The 19,560-nt window shown below is 50.3% G+C and overlaps 1 pseudogene; it reads left to right on the top strand.

Moving 5' to 3' along the window:
* Nucleotides 1-7,501: 7,501 nt before the first annotated feature.
* Nucleotides 7,502-8,064, top strand: LOC140428840 (DNA-directed RNA polymerases I, II, and III subunit RPABC2 pseudogene; annotated as a pseudogene).
* The last annotated feature ends 11,496 nt before the right edge of the window (nt 8,065-19,560 follow it).

Here is a 19,560-nt window from a genome sequence, read left to right as displayed (position 1 = left end):
ATTAATTACTGCTTCATAGCACTGCTGACTGTTAAACTCTGATGGTATCTCTGTAATAAGAACTAGAAAGCAAGTCTTGACTTCTTCAGCTTCAATTTTATTGTGTTCTGCAATCACTTCTCCTCCAACTCCACAGTGCCGCCTGTATTCCCTTTGTGTGCAGTCCATTAAACAATAAGTGTGGTCTATTAAACAATTAACGTTCCAGTTCCAACAAAAGTACTGGGAAACATTAACTCTTTCCTAACACTAATTACTCCTTTCATCACTTTATTGATAATTGCGAGGAGGCCAATTTGGCTGTTAATTGGCTGGATTAGATTTTCCTTTTTTGTGGACCAGACTGTTCTGGACAATTTTCCCATATTCTGAGGTAGATGTCAATCTTGTCGTTACACAGAAATAGTTTGGCTAGGGACACGGCTATTTCTTGATTATAGGTTCATCATGACAGTCAGAATATTTTCCAGGCCCATAGCCTTTGACATGGCCAATGCACTAGCCTGATCTTGATGTCATGAAGAGTGAAGCAAATTGGTTAAAGATTAGCATTTATGATGGTGATGACATCAAGAGGAGACTGAGTATGATTGTTCACCTGGACTTGCTGTTGATGATTGTTGTAAATACAACTTTAAGTTCAGAGTTTCTTGCAGACTAAATCCTGGATGCTCTGCCTTGCCATTACCAGTCTCCATGGGTTTTTCACTTTCACCCTTGCCCCACTTTACGCACTTGAACACTGCCTACCACCCATCTGTGTCCGATAGCACTGCCTCTCTGGACCTAACTCTTGAATTTGTTACGTGCTGATACTGTTCATCAGATCACTATTCACTCACTTTATGCACTGTCTCTCTCCACCCACCTACTTGAAGTTCACGGGAAAAAAAGGTGTTGTCTGGTGAGCAGAATGTGTAAATGTGCAATCATCAGCTGATGATACTTCTTTTGTGAGGATCATAAAGAGTCCAGCACTAGTTGGTTGAGTCAAACAGAAAGAAACTTTTAATTACAATAATATTTACACAGCACCAGCAGTTCACGACTGGTTCTCTCTCAAGGCCAGTGCTGCAATTGCCAGCTCTATTTATACAGTTGAAAGGTTAATGATTATCCCGCCCCCTTATCGAGGAGCTCATATGTCCCAACCAAGGGGTAATCAATTGTCCATCCCAGTAGGATCCAGGCAGGTTTACAACAACTTCAATAAGCACTTAGGATTTTAGACATTTTATTCAAAATATTTAAAGTGCTGCTGCACGAACGATACGCTTTTGGACAAACATTCAACAAAAAATTCTGTATATTTTGAAGGTAATTTCTAGAAATAGATTCGAGACTTTATCAGCATATGTCAATTTTGATGTGATTTGTTAATTAAAATGATTGAATTGGCCTAATCTGTATTTAAACATTATGGCCAAAGTCCATAGCTTTCATTAATATTAATTCAGCATTAGAGTCAATTGATCCACAATATCATTAACTTCATTCTAGATTCTTCTCAAGAATCTATTTAATTATATATATATTTTTTAAATATGCTCAAGGTGATTCTAAATCCTGGTGATGGATTTTGTGACTCCGCCTTTAACATATTTTTTTAAATGACCTTTTTACTTATTTTGCCAAATAAAATAATTATCCTTTTTTTGCTTTTTTTTTTAGAAACCAGACACTGCTTACCCTAGATACCAATTGCAAAACCACAGTCATTTCCAGAACATTCGGCAATGCTGCTCTGCTGTACATCAGGAAAAGATGCTTAAATAGAAACAATCAATTACACAACTCAATTTCAGACAGAAGTTGCTGCATCGAACATCAACTCTGCATCTGTGGCAAACCTGAGTGTCCATGATTCAAGTGCAGGTCTCTGAGCGTGTAACATATCATACCACAGGTCTACTTAACTTTTACACAACAGGAAATGGACAGGATTCTTGAATCTTCTTTAATCCTGATTAGAAATATAGAATTGTTTCAAAATTATGCTTTTATAACTAATTCTCAATGAATCATTAAGCCAATCATTCCAGACCTTGTCCAAACAAACTCTTTTATTTGAGTTCAATTTCTATATTAGGAGGAATATGCTGCATTTTTCAAAATTATGTTTTGAAAAGTTGGGGGGAGGTATATCAATAAGTTCTAGAAACTGGAAAGTAGGAGCCATTAGATCATAATATTAGACTGTATAATGGAAACACGTTGCAAAAATGTAATTTTTGAGTGTAACAGCATATTAAATCACCATAGAATCACAGATTTGTTACAGTGCAGAAGAAGGTCATTCATCGCCCATCATATCTACACCGGCTCTCCGAATCAGCATTTCATCCCATGCCAATCTCCTGCCTTTGTCCTGGAATCCTGGACTTTTTTCAAATAATCATCTAATTTCATCCTGAATGCCTCACTTGAACCTGTCTCCATCACACCGTCACGCCTTGTATTCCAGACTCTAACCACTCACTGTGTGAAAATGTTTTTTTTTCTAATATTGCTTGTGTTTCTCTTGCCAATTATTTTAAATCTTTGCCTTCTCGTTCTTGAGCCTTTCACAAGGGGAGGAGGGACAGTTTTCTCCAGTCTGTTCTGTCCAGACCCCTCATCATTGTAAATACTTGTACCAAATTTCCTCTCATCCTTCTTATCTCCAAGGAAAAGAGTCTCAACTTCTCATATCGATCTTCATAACTGAAGTTTCTCATCTCTGGAACCATTCTCATAAACCTCTTCTGCACTCTCTCCAAAGTCTTCACTTCCTTCCTAAAATGTGGGACCCAGAACTATCTGCAATGTCTCCAGCTGTTGTCTAACTCGTGTTTTGTCCTCTGCTCCTGGGTATGAATGAAATCCCATTCAAATAATTTTCAATACGTCCTAACTTTATTTCACTCACTTAATAAACTGACAGTGACTAGCTAAGAAAGTTTACCTGAAAATTTGAAGTTGAGTAACAACTTGGTCACTCCAGCTGTTAGTAATGAGAGCCTGTCGCTGCCTATTGCTCTCATGTCACTTCCAGGGAAAATAATTTCCTGGATACTTCTCAATAAACTTTTAGCTAGATCAAAAAAAATGCATAAATCAAATTCAACTACAGGGAATAACTTTTTGCTTTTCTTCATAAATCAGCAACATTTTGACGATCTTTCTATAATGGGAGGAGTCCAAAAAGCATTGTCATAAAATTACTGTGGGAATAGTTTTGTAAAATACATAAACATTACTAGAAATTAAAATACCAGAATTTTGAATAATGTACTTGGAGAATATTACAAAAATGCTGCATTATTGTGGTATGCTATCATGGAAAGACACTAACTAGAGATCGGATGCTTTTCAGAACATAAGTGAGTGAATGATCAAGGGGCATTCGTCACAGACGTCCCTCGTGAATGCTTCCAGAACAGCACTGGCAGAGGTATGGATGTGGTTTAGCTGCCTGTCTGCCCTCTACTGTTCTTCGCCTACATTACAATGTGGATATCCTAAAAAACAGTTGTGATTTCCAATATTGTCTGGCTTCCTGAGAAGCAGCCGTTTCTGCTGTTGATGCTTGATCCTGTTCACAGGAATCCCAAGAACAGGTCTTGAATAACACGACAGATAGACAAACAGGATGACAGAGATCAATTCGTCAGATATCGGCCATTTAGTTGCCAGCTTCTGAAACTCATGAACAAATTATGTTGCCACAAATAAAATTGTTTTCAATATTGTGTCTGAATTGTTGATTGTTAACATGGCTAATTTTAAATCTTTGATTCCTTCACTCTATCCCTTGATTTTATCTATCTCTAGTCTTTTAAAAGGAGTAGTTCTTGTTCATGCTCTTTTAACATAAACATTGTCAACTATCCCACTTTTCATTTGTTGTAGGGGCTCCATATGGAAACAGTTACAAGTGGAATTATATAGAAATTGATGTTGGAGCCACTTTTCTTTGCAATATGATTTGATTCATCAGTGCTCTGGATAAAGGCATTGAAAGTACCCTCAGCAAGTTCACAGATGATGTGAAGGTCTGTGCTGATGTTAGAATTTTTGAGGAGGAATGATTGCAATTTGATGAAGGGAGTTGACTGTTTTACATGTGGGCAGATTATTTAAAGGAGGGAATATGCCTGCATGTGTGCGACATGTGGACGCAGGCCACAGAAGGGCAGCACTCCAAGTGACCCAGTGGAGGTAGGCGTCAGCCCCTGGACCTGGCCTTGCATCTGGATGACCCAAAAGAGGCAGAGGATGAGGCTGAGATGCAGCTCAACTGTTTGGTCCCTATTTGTGTTCTGATTGAATGGTCAGGCCCACCCACACTCCAGTGATTTACGGGCACCAATCAGTGTGTCGTCCCCTCATTGTTGACCAATCAGTGTGCCTTCCCCTCATTGTTGTGCAAGGAAATGGCCCTGGCCTGTTGGGCCCTGATTGGCTAAAGCAGCTGCAGTTGGACTGGCAGCATATCCGCTGAGCAAATTCCCTGAGGTTTTCCAGCCTGGTTTCGGGACCATAAAAGGGGCCATGGCCAAAATCCAGGTGGAACTGGAAGCCCAGCCCTGATATTTTAATGGCCAGCCAGTCCCCTACACTATATCGGAGATGGTTAAGGCCAAATTTCTGCATTTAGAAAGCTTGGGCATCATTCGACCTGTGCGCTTTGCTGATTGGGCGTCATCGGTGGTCCCATAATGAAGCCGGATAAGACGATCCGCCTCTGCGGAGACTATAAATTGACAATGAACATGGCTTCGAGATTGGACAGTTACCCTTTACCGCACATTGAGGATCTGTACGCAACATTGGCCGGTGGCTCTACATTCACAAAATTGGATATGAGCAACGCTTAGCTGCTGCTGGATCTCGATAAATCCTCCTGGAAGTACATCACGATTAATATGCGCAAGGCACCCTATGAGTACACCCGGCTCCCGTTTGGCGTATCCTTGGCATGTGCAGTATTCCAGCGTGTCATGGAGAATATCCTACATGGTTTGCCAGATGACGTATTAGTTACAGGGGCCTCAGACCAAAAACATTTGCAGAACTTTGAGGTGATGTTGAAGCAGGTTTCCAAATATGGGGCCGCCTGCGCTGCACGAAGTGCGTGTTGCATGCGAAGGAAGTGGTATATCTGAGATATCAGGTGGACCAAGACAACCTACACCCGGTCACCAAGAAGGTACCAGCAATTAAAATGGCCCCCACACCAAGAGATGCCACAGAACTTTGCTTTTTTCTTGGACTAGTACATTATTATTGCCGATTTATTCCGAATTGGGCTACCATCATAGCCGCCCTCCACTTTCTCGTGAAGAAACGGCAGCCTTGGGTTTGGGGCAAGGCCCAGGATGAAGCGTTTAAAAAGGTGAAGCAGCGGTTATACTGTTCAGGGGTGGTGACACATTTTGACTCTTCAAAACCATTGTGCGATGCTCTACTGTATGGCATTGGGGCAGATCTGTCTCATTGGATGACTGACAGCCGTGACTATCCGGTCACTCTTGCCTCCCGGACATTGGCTGCAGCTGAGAGAAAGTATGCCCAGATCAAAAAAGGTCTGGCGGTCGTATTCGCTGTAAAATGACTTCATCAATATATCTATGGCCACCATTTATTTATCATCACCGATCAGAAGCCATTGATAGGCCTCTTCCGTGAAGACAAGGCAATACCACCAATAATGCCTGCGAGGATCCTGCGCTTGACTTTGCTATTGGCTGCTTGCAAATACTTTTTCGAGCACCGCCCTGGGATCCAGATTGTGCATGCTGATGCGTTGAGCCGTCTTCCCCTGCAGATCGAATCAGTGAACCTCCATACGACAGACAAAGTGGTCCTTGTCCTGAATTTATCGAGGCGGTGGCCCAGCAGTGCACCATCTGTCAAGAATACCAAAGGTTTCCCTGCTGCGGCAGACCTACACACTTGGGAGTGGCTGAGGCGCCTTTGGGCTTGTGTACATGCCAATTTCGCTAGTCCCTCCTTGGGTTCTATATTTCCCATTCTGGCGGATGCCCACTCAAAGTGGCTGGAGGTCCACAAGGTAGTGTGGATCACTTCCCAGGTGACCATCAAGCGATTGTGCATTTCTTTTCCACCCATGGAATCCCGAGGTACCCGTGAACAATAACGGGGCCTCTTTCACGAGTTAAGAATGTGCCGTTTTTCTGAAAAGCAACGGGACTCACCACAGCCACACCACCCCGTACCATCCGGCATTGAATGTTTTGGCAGAGAGGGCCGTGCAGATGGCTAAACAGGGGCTCAAGAAACAGATGTCTGGCTCGGTGGACACAAGACTGGCAAGATTTATATTCTCGTACAGGACCAAGCCACATGCAGTACCTGGGGTTTCCCCTGGTGAGATGTTAATGGGCCATAGGCTTCATACACAACTGAGTTTAATTCTACCTGACTTCAGCGCAAATCTGCGCCGTAACCAAGCTTTGCAAGAGTGTTGCCCAGTTCAATGCAAACCTCTTTGACGCTCGCACCTGACGATGCAGTGTTCGTCTGTAACTTCAACGATTGTTTTCCCTGGCTCCCTGGGCTTGTTGTCCGTCAAACAGGATCACTCTCGTACAAAATTCGGGTCAGGGGGCAACTCATGAGATGGGACCTGGATCACATTTTCTCACAGAGGTTGCTCCCTCATGAAGTGCCTCGAAAGAAGCCTGTCCTGGATCCCCTGGCTCCATTGTCAAACCACCCTGCTGTGACAACCTCCAATCTATCAACGTCGACATGGTCGACATTGTGTCTTCCGACTCTGAAATGGAGACTAAAACCTCTGAGGTCTCAGATGCCAACTCTGTAGTTCAGCCGTCTCCTGACAATGGTCCACCAAGTCGTTCTTGCCGGAAATGCAGTTCACCAGCGAGATATATGCTGACTGATCCAGCGCATCGGCTGCACGATAACTTACCGGAGCCGAAGAGACTCCGATGTTCTCCAACATCTCCTCCTTCTCTGCTTCATCAGCCATCGAGGGGGTCTTCGGACTTTGGGTGGAGGAATAAAATATCCTTCACGGAACCTACGGGTTAGGAATGCTTATCTTCGCCTTGCTCCTTGCAGAGCACGAGCTCCCCGAAACGGGCAGGGTATCTAAATTAACCCATGTGTAACAGGTCGACCAGTAAGCACCGACCTGAATAAGAACCTAGTGGTAATCTACTGCAGTATTTTTTCAAACTTTTCTGCCCGAGACCAAAGCCACCCTTCGGGACCCATGCCAGCCGAACTTTGTGACAGACGCCAGCCAACCTTCACTTACCTTTAATGTGACAGGTGAGCCTCCTTGGTCCTCACGATCTCACTTGCTTTGTTACTCAATGTTATATTTCTGATAATGACTTCAGCTGATGATTTAAGATCCGTCCGTCAAAAAAAATTATAAATAGGCTTGTCCCCGAACTCGCCATGTCTTTGAAGTTTTGAGGGTTTTAAACTTTCATTTGCCACTGCTTCCCTGCATATAACACACATGAACTTTGAATCCTGATTTGCAGTGGAACAATTAATAAACCCATACCTCAGCGTCGCAAAGGAGTCGCCACCATGTCGGACAACGAGGGCAATTTTGATGGAGATGATTTTGACGATGCCGATGAAGATGAGGGGATGGACGATCTGGATAACGCGGAGGAGGAGGACCGTGAAAACGTGGAGATTCTCCCCGCGGCAGACGGCCAGCAGGTCAATCAGAAAAGGATCACCGCCTCGTACATGACCAAGTATGAGAGACCCTGGGTGCTGGGAACGTGTGCTCTTCAAATAGCGATGTGTGCACCTGTCATGGTGGAGTTGGAAGGGGAGACAGACCCTCTGTAGATCACAATGAAAGAACTGAAAGCACAAAAGATTCCGATCATTATCCGAAGATACCTGCCTGATGGAAGCTACGAGGACTGGGGAATGGATGAGTTGATTATTACAGACTGACCCGTGCTTGATACTCGGATATTTTGCACACGTTTCCTCTATTTAAATGCTCGTCCTTTTTTGTTTTTTACTTCGCATTTTTGTAAAATAAACAATTGATTCTCAAAGTAAAAATGTTAAAAATAAAATGAACCCATACCTCAAGCAATCATCTTTGTTCTGCTTTGTTCCTATTTTCAGCTTCTTCTTAATGGGTTGTTCACCAGAGGCCCTGGAGTTCACACCAGCACTGCTGGCAGCTGTAAAATTGAGGAATCTCTCTCGCCCCCAGAACACGTGACGTCAGTGTGACCTGATCTCTGCTGCCGCTCCAGGCAGGACGACGCCAGCAATTTTTTAAAAATCTGCTCCTGGGTCAGCATGCTGACGTCTGGAGGAGGCGGTATTCCACATTGGGCTCCGGGCCGGCGCACTGCGGAGGGGGCACCTTGCGCGGAATGGCCGGCATTCTGAAAGCTGGTCATGGCTGCCGGCATTTTTAAAAGCCGGCCATGCCGTTGGGCACTTTCCGTTATCGGGAAGGCTGACGCATGGCCCGGCAATTGGGATCACCGTGATGCATGGCCCCTCGACCCTCCCTACACCCACTCACAAAGCGTGACCCTGGGTTTGAAAATGACTGATCTGCACGGTGGTGCAGTGGTTAGCACTGCTGCCTACGGCGTTGAGGACCCGGGTTCAATCTCGGGCCCGGGTCACTGTCCGTGTGGAGTTTGAACATTCTGCCCCTGTCTGCGTGGATCTCACCCCACAACCCAAAGATCTGCAGTTTAGGTGGCTTGGCCACGCTAAATTGCCCTAAATTGGAAAAAAATAATCGGGTACTCTAAATTTATATAAAAAAAGAAAATGACTTATCTACAGGGTAGTATACATGTTGTTTGTGTAAATGAAACTTTGTGTCTTATTTTACTCGGTGTGGACTCCTCGTGTCCTTATTAAAGATTTATTAGAATAAATACAAGTAGTTTAAAGGAAAAATTGCAGAGGAATGCTCGAAATTTTTTAATTAAAATTTGTAACCTTTTGTAAAAAGAAACAGCCTTAAATAAGCTTAGCAAAAACAGTAACTAAAGAAAATTAATTTTTTTTGTGAATTAGACTTATAAAATATTTCTGTGATTTTCCATACACAAATGGTCATCTGGGCCAGGTATTGAAAAGAAGTAGGGACTCCACAATCAATTTCAGCAAATTTCCCCCCACCGAGTAGACAGGAAGTTAAAATTGGAGCTTGGGGATAAACGCGCCTCTTGTGTTTCATTCCTCACACACTAGTGATAGCAAAACCTTGGGAACAGAGAGCTTTCTACACTGCTGGGTAATGAGCGACCTAAGGAACATTAGGAGGAGGAGGCAGAAATGACTTGAAACTGAGGTTCTTTTCTGTCATGCTGTATGCCACAGTAATTCTGATATATTCTGCTTGCAGAATAATTTCTATTCTTAAGAGACCCATCCTGTGTTTATCAAGACTGATACTTGTTCCTTCAGTGCCACTGATTCTCATTCTAACTACGGCTCTACATTATAACATAATCTTTATTATACAGTACTCTAAATAAGGATTGTTGCTTGTAGAACTTTATCCATCAAATCTACTGCAGAATCTGCATGTCTTTGTTAACAGTGAATATAGAACATAGAACATAGAACGATACAGCGCAGTACAGGCCCTTCGGCCCACGATGTTGCACCGAAACAAAAGCCATCTAACCTACACTATGCCATTATCATCCATATGTTTATCCAATATACTTTTAAATGCCCTCAATGTTGGCGAGTTCACTACTGTAGCAGGTAGGGCATTCCACGGCCTCACTACTCTTTGCGTAAAGAACCTACCTCTGACCTCTGTCCTATATCTATTACCCCTCAGTTTAAAGCTATGTCCCCTCGTGCCAGCCATTTCCATCCGCGGGAGAAGGCTCTCACTGTCCACCCTATCTAACCCCCTGATCATTTTGTAAATGATCCCATAGAATATTTATACCAAATTCTGGCTTTTGCTTTCAGATGATACAATTTTTTATCAAATATGGATACTCTGTAACTGAACCACAGTTTGTTTTAAATTTGTTAAAACAAACACCATGGGCGAGATTTTCCCACCTCATTGCATTGATCCCATTACGTCGGGTGCATAACTGGAGAGGCCAAAAATTGGATTGTGCGCCAGGCGCCAAGACGTGCATGATGCAGCAGACCTGCTATGCCCGATGTGATCCAGACCAGCACATTTAAATGAGTAATTAAGCTGATTTAAGCATACACAAACTGTTCAAGACTGCAGTCTTCCGGCTCCCGGGATTCACCGGCTCCACCGGCAAGGCTTCATGCCGGAGTGAATTAGTTGTGGTCTCCGGAAACAGAAACCGGATGTAATGGTCACGCCAGAGGGTTCGGAGGCCATTGGAGCCTCCAGGTGGTCAGGAATAGGGCAGGGCACTACCAAAGGGCGGACCTGAGGGGACCATGTCCATTGTGGGGTGATGTGTTGGGTGCTCTGGATCCGTGGAACACATACAGGCCACCAACACTTAAAATAGTGCAACACTATTTTATTAAGCTAGAAACTGTTGAACATACTTTCACTGTGGGTTAACACAATGTTAGATTAAACTAAAGACCTTTGCCTGTCCTAACCAGTCTATGCACTCAGCACATGGTGAAGATCTGTGCTGTAAGCTGTAAGCTCTGTCCTTCTGAGAGGCTGCATCCCGAATGAGCGGGAACTCTGATGTCCTCTGTCTTTATAGTGAGTGTGCTCTAAACTGGTGATTGGCTGCCGTGTTGTGTGTGTTGATTGGTCTTGCTGTGTGTCCATCAGTGTGTGTGTCTGCACCATGATATACTGGTGGATATTATGACATCCCCCCTTTTATAAAGAAATGTATGTGTGTGGCAATAAATAATGCGTGGTGAGAATGTCCCTAACTACGTGTGGGGTGCGAAGACATATTTACAGGACTACGTACATGAGAACTAAGCTATTTACATGGGAAGGTGCCTGGTGCAGAGAAGCAGTATGCAACAAGAGTAACGAGATCAACACTATATACAAACCAGGGAAACGATCAAACAAAGCAACAAAACAATTCAGAGAGTCCATAAATTCAAAAAGTTCATAAATCTAGTCTCTGAGGTGGGCGACGTGTTCTGCTTGACCGCCTCAATGGTGGGTCGAGAGCCGCCGGTTCAGGAGCGGGCTGGACTGCGTCAAAGTCAGGGGGAGGCAGAGTGACAGGGAGCTCTGCATAGTCCGTGGCAGGGTCAGCAGGAGGGCGAGGCGACAGTGGAGGATCACGTGGCGAGCTCGGAACAAGACGAAGGGCGCGTTGATTGCGGCGCAGAATAGAGCCATCCGGTAGACGAACCAGGAATGAGCGGGGGGCCACCTGTCGAAGGACAACAGCGGTTGCAGACCAGCCACCATCCGGAAGATGGACGTGGACATTGTCATCTGGAGCCAGAGCCGGGAGATCAGCTGCACGGGAGTCATGAGCCGCCTTGTGCTGTGCACGAGACAGCTGCATCCGGCGAAGGACCGGAACGTGGTCGAGGTCTGGGACATGGATGGACGGCGCCGTTGTCCTCAAGGTGCGACTCATGAGTAATTGGGCTGGCGACAGGCTAGTGGACAGTGGGGCGGAGCGATAGGCCAGCAAGGCAAGGTAGAAATCAGACCCAGCATCGGCAGCCTTGCATAGGAGCCATTTGACGATATGTACTCCTTTCTCTGCTTTGCCGTTGGATTGGGGGTACAGGGGACTGGACGTCACATGGGCAAAATTGTACCGCCTCGCAAAGTTGGACCATTCTTGGCTGGCGAAGCAGGGGCCATTGTCCGACATAACCGTGAGTGGGATGCCGTGTCGAGCAAAGGTTTCTTTACATGCACGAATTACTGCAGACGAGGTGAGGTCGTGCAACCGTATCACCTCCGGGTAACTCGAAAAGTAGTCCACCATCAGGACATAGTCTTTACCAGCGCGTGGAACAGGTCGATGCCCACCTTGGTCCATGGTGACATGACCAACTCATGGGGCTGCAGGGTCTCACGTGGTTGGGCCAGCTGGATGCACTGACAAGTGGGGCAGTTGAGCACTGTGTTGGCTATGTCCTCATTAATGCCGGGCCAGTACACTGCCTCTCGGGCCTATCGGCGGCATTTTCCACGCCAAGGTGGCCCTCGTGTAGTTGTTCCAGGACAAGCTGGCGCATGCTATGCGGGATGACAATGCGGTCCAGTTTTATAAGAACCCCGTCTACTACTGCCAGATCATCTCGGACATTATAGAATTGAGGACATTGGCCCTTGAGCCACCCGCCCGTTAGATGGCGCATGACACGCTGTAGCAAGGGGTCAGCCGCCGTCTTGCGGCGAATTTGGATGAGGCGTTCATCCGAGGCAGGTAGATTGGAGGCCGTGATTGCCACATGGGCGTCAACCTGGCAGACAAATCCTGCTGGGTCACATGGAGTGTTGACTGCCCTGGTGAGAGTGTCAGCAATGATGAGGTCCTTGCCTGGGGTGTATACCAGCTGGAAGTCGTATCGCCGGAGCTTGAGAATGAAAAATGAAAAATGAAAATCGCTTATTGTCACAAGTAGGCTTCAAATAAAGTTACTGTGAAAAGCCCCTAGTCGCCACATTCCGTTGCCTGTTCGGGGAGGCTGTTACAGGAAGAATACGCTGGAGGCGAGGCGTCATGTTGTTCAAGTCTTTCTGTATTATATTGACCAGCGGGCGATGGTCGGTCTCGACGGTGAATTGAGGAAGTCTGTAGATGTTCTAGTGAAACTTAACCACACCGGTCAGAAGGCCCAGGCACTCCTTTTCTATCTGCGCATAGCGCTGCTCCGTGGGGGTCATCGGACGTGACACATATGCAACGGGGGCCCATGATGAGGCCTCAGCACGTTGAAGGAGCACTGTCCCAATGCCGGATTGACTGGCATCGGTCGAAATTTTGGTCTCCTTTGCTGGATCAAAGAAAGCTAAGACCGGGGCCGTGGTCAATTTTGTCTTGAGTTCTCTCCATTCGCGCTCGTGGGCAGGGAGCCATTGGAAGTCTGTCGTCTTCCTGACCAGGTTCCTGAGAGCCATGGTGTGAGAGGCGAGTTTAGGGATGAATGTCCCTAAAAAATTTACCATGCCCAGAAATCGGAGGACCGCCTTCTTGTCCTCTGGTGTTTTCATAGCTGTGATGGCAGCTACCTTGTCCGCATCCGGCTGCACACCCAATTGGGAGATGTGGTCCCCGAGGGACTTGAGTTCCGTCTGACCAAAAGAGCATTTGGCCCTGTTGAGGGGAGGCCATGCTCATGTATACGTCTGAATACGCGCTGGAGGCGACTAACATGCTCCTGCGGGGTGGTGGACCAAATGATTATGTCATCGACATAGACGCGAACACCTTCAATACCTTCCAACACTTCTGATGCAGAGATGATCCCAAACGGCATCCTGTTGTCACAATATCTGCCAAAGGAGGTGTTAAATGTGCAGAGTTTCCTGCTGGATTTATCGAGCTGGATTTGCCAGAATCCTTTTGAGGCGTCGAGTTTGGTAAAGAGCTTGGCGCGAGCCATCTCACATGTGAGTTCTTCGCGCTTGGGAATTGGATAGTGCTCTCTCATAATATTGCGATTTAGATCCTTGGGATCAGTTCGCCAGAAGGCTTTTTTACACATACCATGGAACTGACCCAGTCGGTCGGTTCCGTGACTTTGGAAATCACTCCTTGGTTCTGGAGGTCCTGCAGCTGCTGCTTGAAGCGGTCCTTAAGGGGTGCTGGGAATCTTCGAGGTGTGTGCACCACAGGCATGACATTCGGCTTTAATAAAATCTTGTAGGTGTACGGGAGCGTGCCCATGCCCTCGAAGACGTCGTGGTACTGGTTGATAATGGCGTCGAGCAGCGCCCTGAAGTCAGTGTCCTGAAAGGCAGACGCGTCAGCAGGAGAGAGAGTGAACTCTCTGAACTAGGTTCAACAGCTTGCATGCCTGCGTGCCAAGCAGGGAGGCTTTCGAGGAGCCCATGATTTCAAAGGGAAGGATGGCTTTGCGTGACCTGTGCGTCACTTCAATTTGGCATGAGCCGCTGGCAGCAATGGCATTGCCATTATAATCTAATAGCTGGCAGGCTGATGGCAGGATGGCTGGTTTGACATGAAGGCTTTGGAGGTCAGACTGCGCAATGAGATTGGCGGAGGCACCGGTGTCCAGGCGGAATCGTATTTGGGACCGGTTGACCGTAAGGGTGGCACACCACTCATCGTCCGGATCGATATTGTATACCGATAGAGGCTGGATTCTTTGCTTCAGGGACACCCTGTTTTTTGTAATAATACCGACTCGAAAAGGCGCCTTCGGGTCCTCGGTCTCAATATCGGGTAGCAGGTCCAAATCGGGCTCGGTGACCGTGGGTTGAATGGCCCGGACATTCCTGCGGGGCTGGCTGGAGTGACGAGAGTTGGCAGGCTGAGCTGATCTGCATAAAGCACCATAGTGGCCAAGTTTGCCACATCGCAGGCATCGTCGGGATTTGGCAGGACATTGCCGCTTTAAGTGGGCGGAGCCACAGTTGCTGCAGGTTGTAGTGTCAGTACATTCGCTGCACCACCGCGCATGCGCGGTGCGGTCGTACGTGGTGCGCGCCTGCGCAGTACGTTCATCGACGTCGCCGTCCCCTCGTTCGGTGCGCACAAGCGCGGGAGTCTGTGAAAAGCGTGCAAAATGGCCGCCCTCATCCAGGCTGAGGCCCTGGAGTTGCTCGATTGCTTGGACCCGTTCTGCCTCGTGGGGACCTTGCCGTGCCGTTTCAGCCGCTTGGATGTGGGAATACCGACTAGTGGTGTGTTCATGTAGCACGCAGGTCTCGATGGCAGTCGCTAGGGTGAGCTGCTTTACCTTGAGGAGCTGCTAGCGTAGGGGGTCCGACTGAACACGAAAAACGAACTGGTCGCATATCATGGAGTCGGAGGTGGGCCCGTAATTACAGGACTGCGCAAGGATGCGGAGGTGGGTGAGAAAGGACTGGAAAGGTTCATCCTTACCCTACAAACGCTGTTGGAATACACTGTGCTCGAAACTTTCATTCACCTCGATGTCGCAGTGACTGTCAAACTTAAGGAGGACCGTCTTGAATTTTGACTTATCTTCACCATCAGCAAAGGTGAGAGAATTGAAAATGTGGATGGCATGTTCCCCGGCCGTGGATAGGCAGAGACCGATCTTCCTGGTGTCTGAGGCAGCTTCCCGGTCTGTGGCTTCAAGGTAGAGCTGGAAGTGTTGTTTGAATATTTTCCAGTTGGTCCCGAGGTTACCGGTGATGCGGAGCGGCGGCGGCGGGCGGACGCTGTCCATTTTGCAGGATGACTGTATGCTGGTGGAAGGCAGATCACTTATAGGTAGGCCTAAGAAGTTCTAACATCCCTCAACTCCTGGTATCATGATGTGTTGGGTGCTCTGGATCCATGGAACACATACAGGCCACCAACACTTAAAATAGTGCAACACTATTTTATTAAGTTAGAAACTGTTGAACATACTTTCACTGTGGGTTAACACAATGTTAGATTAAACTAAAGACCTATGCCTGTCCTAACCAGTCTATGTACTCAGCACATGGTGAAGATCTGTGCTGTAAGCTGTAAGCTCTGTCCTTCTGAGAGGCTGCATCCCGAATGAGCGGGAACTCTGATGCCCTCTGTCTTTATAGTGAGTGTGCTCTAACTGGTGATTGGCTGCGGTGTTGCGTGTGTTGATTGGTGGGCATGAAGGGAGGTTATGGTGGTGGGTGGGGGTGGGGGGTGAAGGGGTGGACTTGAAAGGGGGCACTGAAAGAGGGGGCCTTAAAGGTGGGGGCTGGCGGTTGCCCATCCAGAGCCGAGGGTTGGGGTGTTGCCCATTTCTCCAGAGGGCCACGATGTCTGTACGTGGGGGTTGTAGGGGATCCTCAACCTAACTTTGAGATCTGGACATCCTTCAAAAAATGGTGACTGTGGGCGGGATTCCCTGATGGCGAGTCAGAGTGTCCGCACCATCGTGAACGCCGTCGCGTTTCACGACGGCGTTAACGGACCGCCGGCAGCACCGATTCAGGCCCCAAAAAGGGGCCAGCAGCGGGGCTTCGAGAAATGTGGTGGGCGTGGCGCCAGAGCGGCGCCATCATCGCGCGACGCCCGGATGACGTGGCGCCGCGTCATTTTATGTGCGCGATCCGCACAGGCCCCGACACCGAGAGATGGCTGCGCCCCGCCGTGACGCTCCCAGGTTCCGGGACAATGGCCTGCAGACACTGCTGGACGCAGTGGAAGAGCGGAGAGCAATCCTGTGCCCAAGAGGTTGGCCACCGGCACCCGGCCAGCACAGTCAGGCGCAGCTGGCGTGATGTGGGCATCGCCGTCAGCGCTGTGGGGCACACCCCACGCTCAGGAGAGCAGTGCCGCAAGAAGCTCAACAACCTCACGAGGGCAGTCAGGGTAAGTACCCTGAGAGTTCCCCCGGGCCACACACACACACCCTCCCCGCACGCCCCCCGCCCCCCCCCCCCCCCCCCACCACGTGCCGCACGCCCCCTCCCCCCCGGCCACGCAGGTGGAGGGGGGCACCACGTACCAGATTACCCACATAGGCACCACATCCCTTTTGCGAGCTGCCATGGCGTGGTGCACAGCCCCCCCCCCTCCCCTCAGTCATAATGTTGGCACAACCATAGTGAGCCTGCAAAAACCTGAGGGGGATCACTTGTTCTGCACCCCCTCACCGTCCATGAGCAGAGGGCTCTAAACCTCGCTGGGGGAGCCGCCCGGGAGGTAGCGCCATGCCAGACCGGAGGCACAGTACCAAGTGAGACTCCCCTGCCTGGCTACACTCCCACAACCCCTCACCTCCCCACTCTCCCCCCCACACACTGCACCCCCTCACACTGCCCCCTCCACCCCCTAACCCCCCTCACACTGCCCCCTCACACTTCCCCCTCCACCCCCTAACCCCCCCTCACATTGCCCCCTCACACTGCCCCCTCCACCCCCTAACCCCCCCACACACAGCCCCCTCACACAGCCCCCTCCACCCCCTAACCCCCCTCACACTCCACCCCCTCACACTGCCCCCGCCACCCCCTAACCCCCCCTCACATTGCCCCCTCACACTGCCCCCTCCAATCCCTAAACCCCCCTCGCACTCAATCCCCTCGCACTGCCCACTCCACCCCCTAACACCCCTCACATTTCCCCCTCCAACCCCTAACCCCCTCACACTCCACCCCCTCACACTGTCCCCTCCACCCCCTAACGCCCCCTCACTCTCCACCCCTTCACACTGTCCCCTCCCCCCCTCACACTGCCCCCTCACACTGCCCCCTCCAACCCTCCCCCTCACTCTTCACCCCCTCACACTGCCCACTCCACCCCCTAACCCCCCTCACCCTCCACCCCCTCACACTGCCCCCTCCACCCCCTAACCCCCCTCACACTACACCCCCTCACACTGCCCCCTCCACCCACTAACTCCCCTCTCACTCCATTCCCTCACACTGCCCCCTCCACCCCCTAACTCCCTCACACTCCACGCCCTCACACTGCCCCCTCCACCCTCTAACACCCCTCACTCTGCACCCCCTCACACTGCCCACTCCACCCCCTCACACCACCCCCTCACACTGCCCCCTCCACCCCTCCCCTCACACTCCACCCCCTCACACTGTCCCCTCCACCGCCAAACCCCCCTCACACTCCACCCCCCTCACACTGCCCCGTCCAACCCCTAACCCCACTCACACTGCCCCCTCCACCCCTCCCCCTCACACTCCACCCCCTCACACTGCCCCCTCACATTGCCCCCTCCACCCACTAACCCCCCTCACACTCCACCCCCTCACACTGCCCCCTCCACCCCTCCCCCTCACACTCCACCCCCTCACACTGCCCCCTCCACCCCCTAACCCCCCTCACATTCCTCCCCCTCACACTGCCCCCTCCACCCCCTAACGCCCCCTCATACTCCACCCCCTCACACTGCCCCCTCCACCCCCTAACGCCCCCTCACACTCCACCCCCTCACACTGCCCCCTCCACCCCCTAACCCCCCTTCACACTCCACCCCCTCACACTGCCCCTCCACCCCCTAACCCCCCTCACACTGCCCCCTCACAGTGCCCCCTCCACTCCCTAACCCCCCTCACACTGCACCCCCTCAGGCTGCCCCCTCCACCCCCTAACCCCCCTCACACTGCCCCCTCACACTGCCCCCTCCACCCCCTAACCCCCCTCACACTGCCCCCTCACACTGCACCCTCCACCCCCTAACCCCCTCCTCACACTCCACCCCCTCACACTGCCCCCTCCAGCCCCTAAGACCCTCCTCACACTCCACCCCCTCACACTGCACCCTCCACCCCCTAAGCCCCTCCTCATACTCCACTCCCTCACACTGCACCCTCCACCACCTAATCCCCCCCTCACATTGCCCCCTCCACCCCCTAACCCCCCACACTGCCCCCTCCACCCCCTAACCCCCCCTCACACTGCACCCCCTCGCACTGCCCCTTCCATCCCCTAACCCCCCTCACACTCCACCCCCTCACACTGCATCTTCCACCCCCTAACCCCCCCTCACACACCACCCCTGAAAACTGCCCCCTCCACCCCTAACCCCCCTCACACTGCACCCCCTCACACTGCCCCCTCCACCCCCTAACCCCCCCTCACACTGCACCCCCTCGCACTGCACCTTCCACCCCCTAACCCCCCTCACACTCCACCCCCTCGCACTGCCCCCTCCACCCCTAACCCCCCCTCACACTCCACCCCTGAACACTGCCCCCTCCACCCCCTATACCCACCCCCCTCAAACTCCACCCCCTCACACCCGACTCTGCATGCCTAACGATACATGCTTTATTGTGTATTCCAGGGCCAGCTGCCGATCGTCCCGGCACGTTGCAGACACGCCACCGCCATCCAGGTCCACGTCCATCCGCCCACAGGGATGCACGCCAGGGAGGGGAAGGAAGACGGACAGGACGGCCCTCTTCCGAAATCCGGGCCACAGGAGACGGACGCACAGAGGACCGACACAAACAACACTGACGAACGCAGGACGGACAGTCAGGACACTGACGGCCATGAGACGGACGGAGAGCCAGGACAGTGATGGACAGAGGACGGGGACTCTGGACAGTGATGGACGGAGGACGGGGACTCTTGTCAGTGATGGACGGAGGACGGGGACTCTTGTCAGTGACGCACAGAGGACGGCCAAACAGATGATGGACAGACCGGACACGGCACCTCACATGGGCTGGGGACAACGTCCATCGGTCCAAGGCTCGACCCAGGAGACCCCAGACCTGGGGTCCGATGAGGACATGGACCTTGCGTCACTGCTGTCACCCACTCCCTCCACCATCGCAGATACCCTCACCTCGGTTGGGCACATTAGTGATGAGGTTTCTGGGACACTGACTGGTGCGCACCACACAGCCGAACCGGTACAGCAGGTGGAGGTAGGAGCAGCCGAGGGGCTGGATGATCAGAGGGCAGCCCAGTCACAGCACCCAGCTGCCACCCAGACGGTTCCCGGGTTCCTGGACTT

The sequence above is a fragment of the Scyliorhinus torazame genome, chromosome 8 (assembly GCF_047496885.1).
Source record: "Scyliorhinus torazame isolate Kashiwa2021f chromosome 8, sScyTor2.1, whole genome shotgun sequence".
Taxonomy (NCBI): domain Eukaryota; kingdom Metazoa; phylum Chordata; class Chondrichthyes; order Carcharhiniformes; family Scyliorhinidae; genus Scyliorhinus; species Scyliorhinus torazame.
The sequence above is the reverse complement of the archived record's forward strand: the minus strand, read 5'-3'. Positions and strand labels throughout refer to the sequence as shown.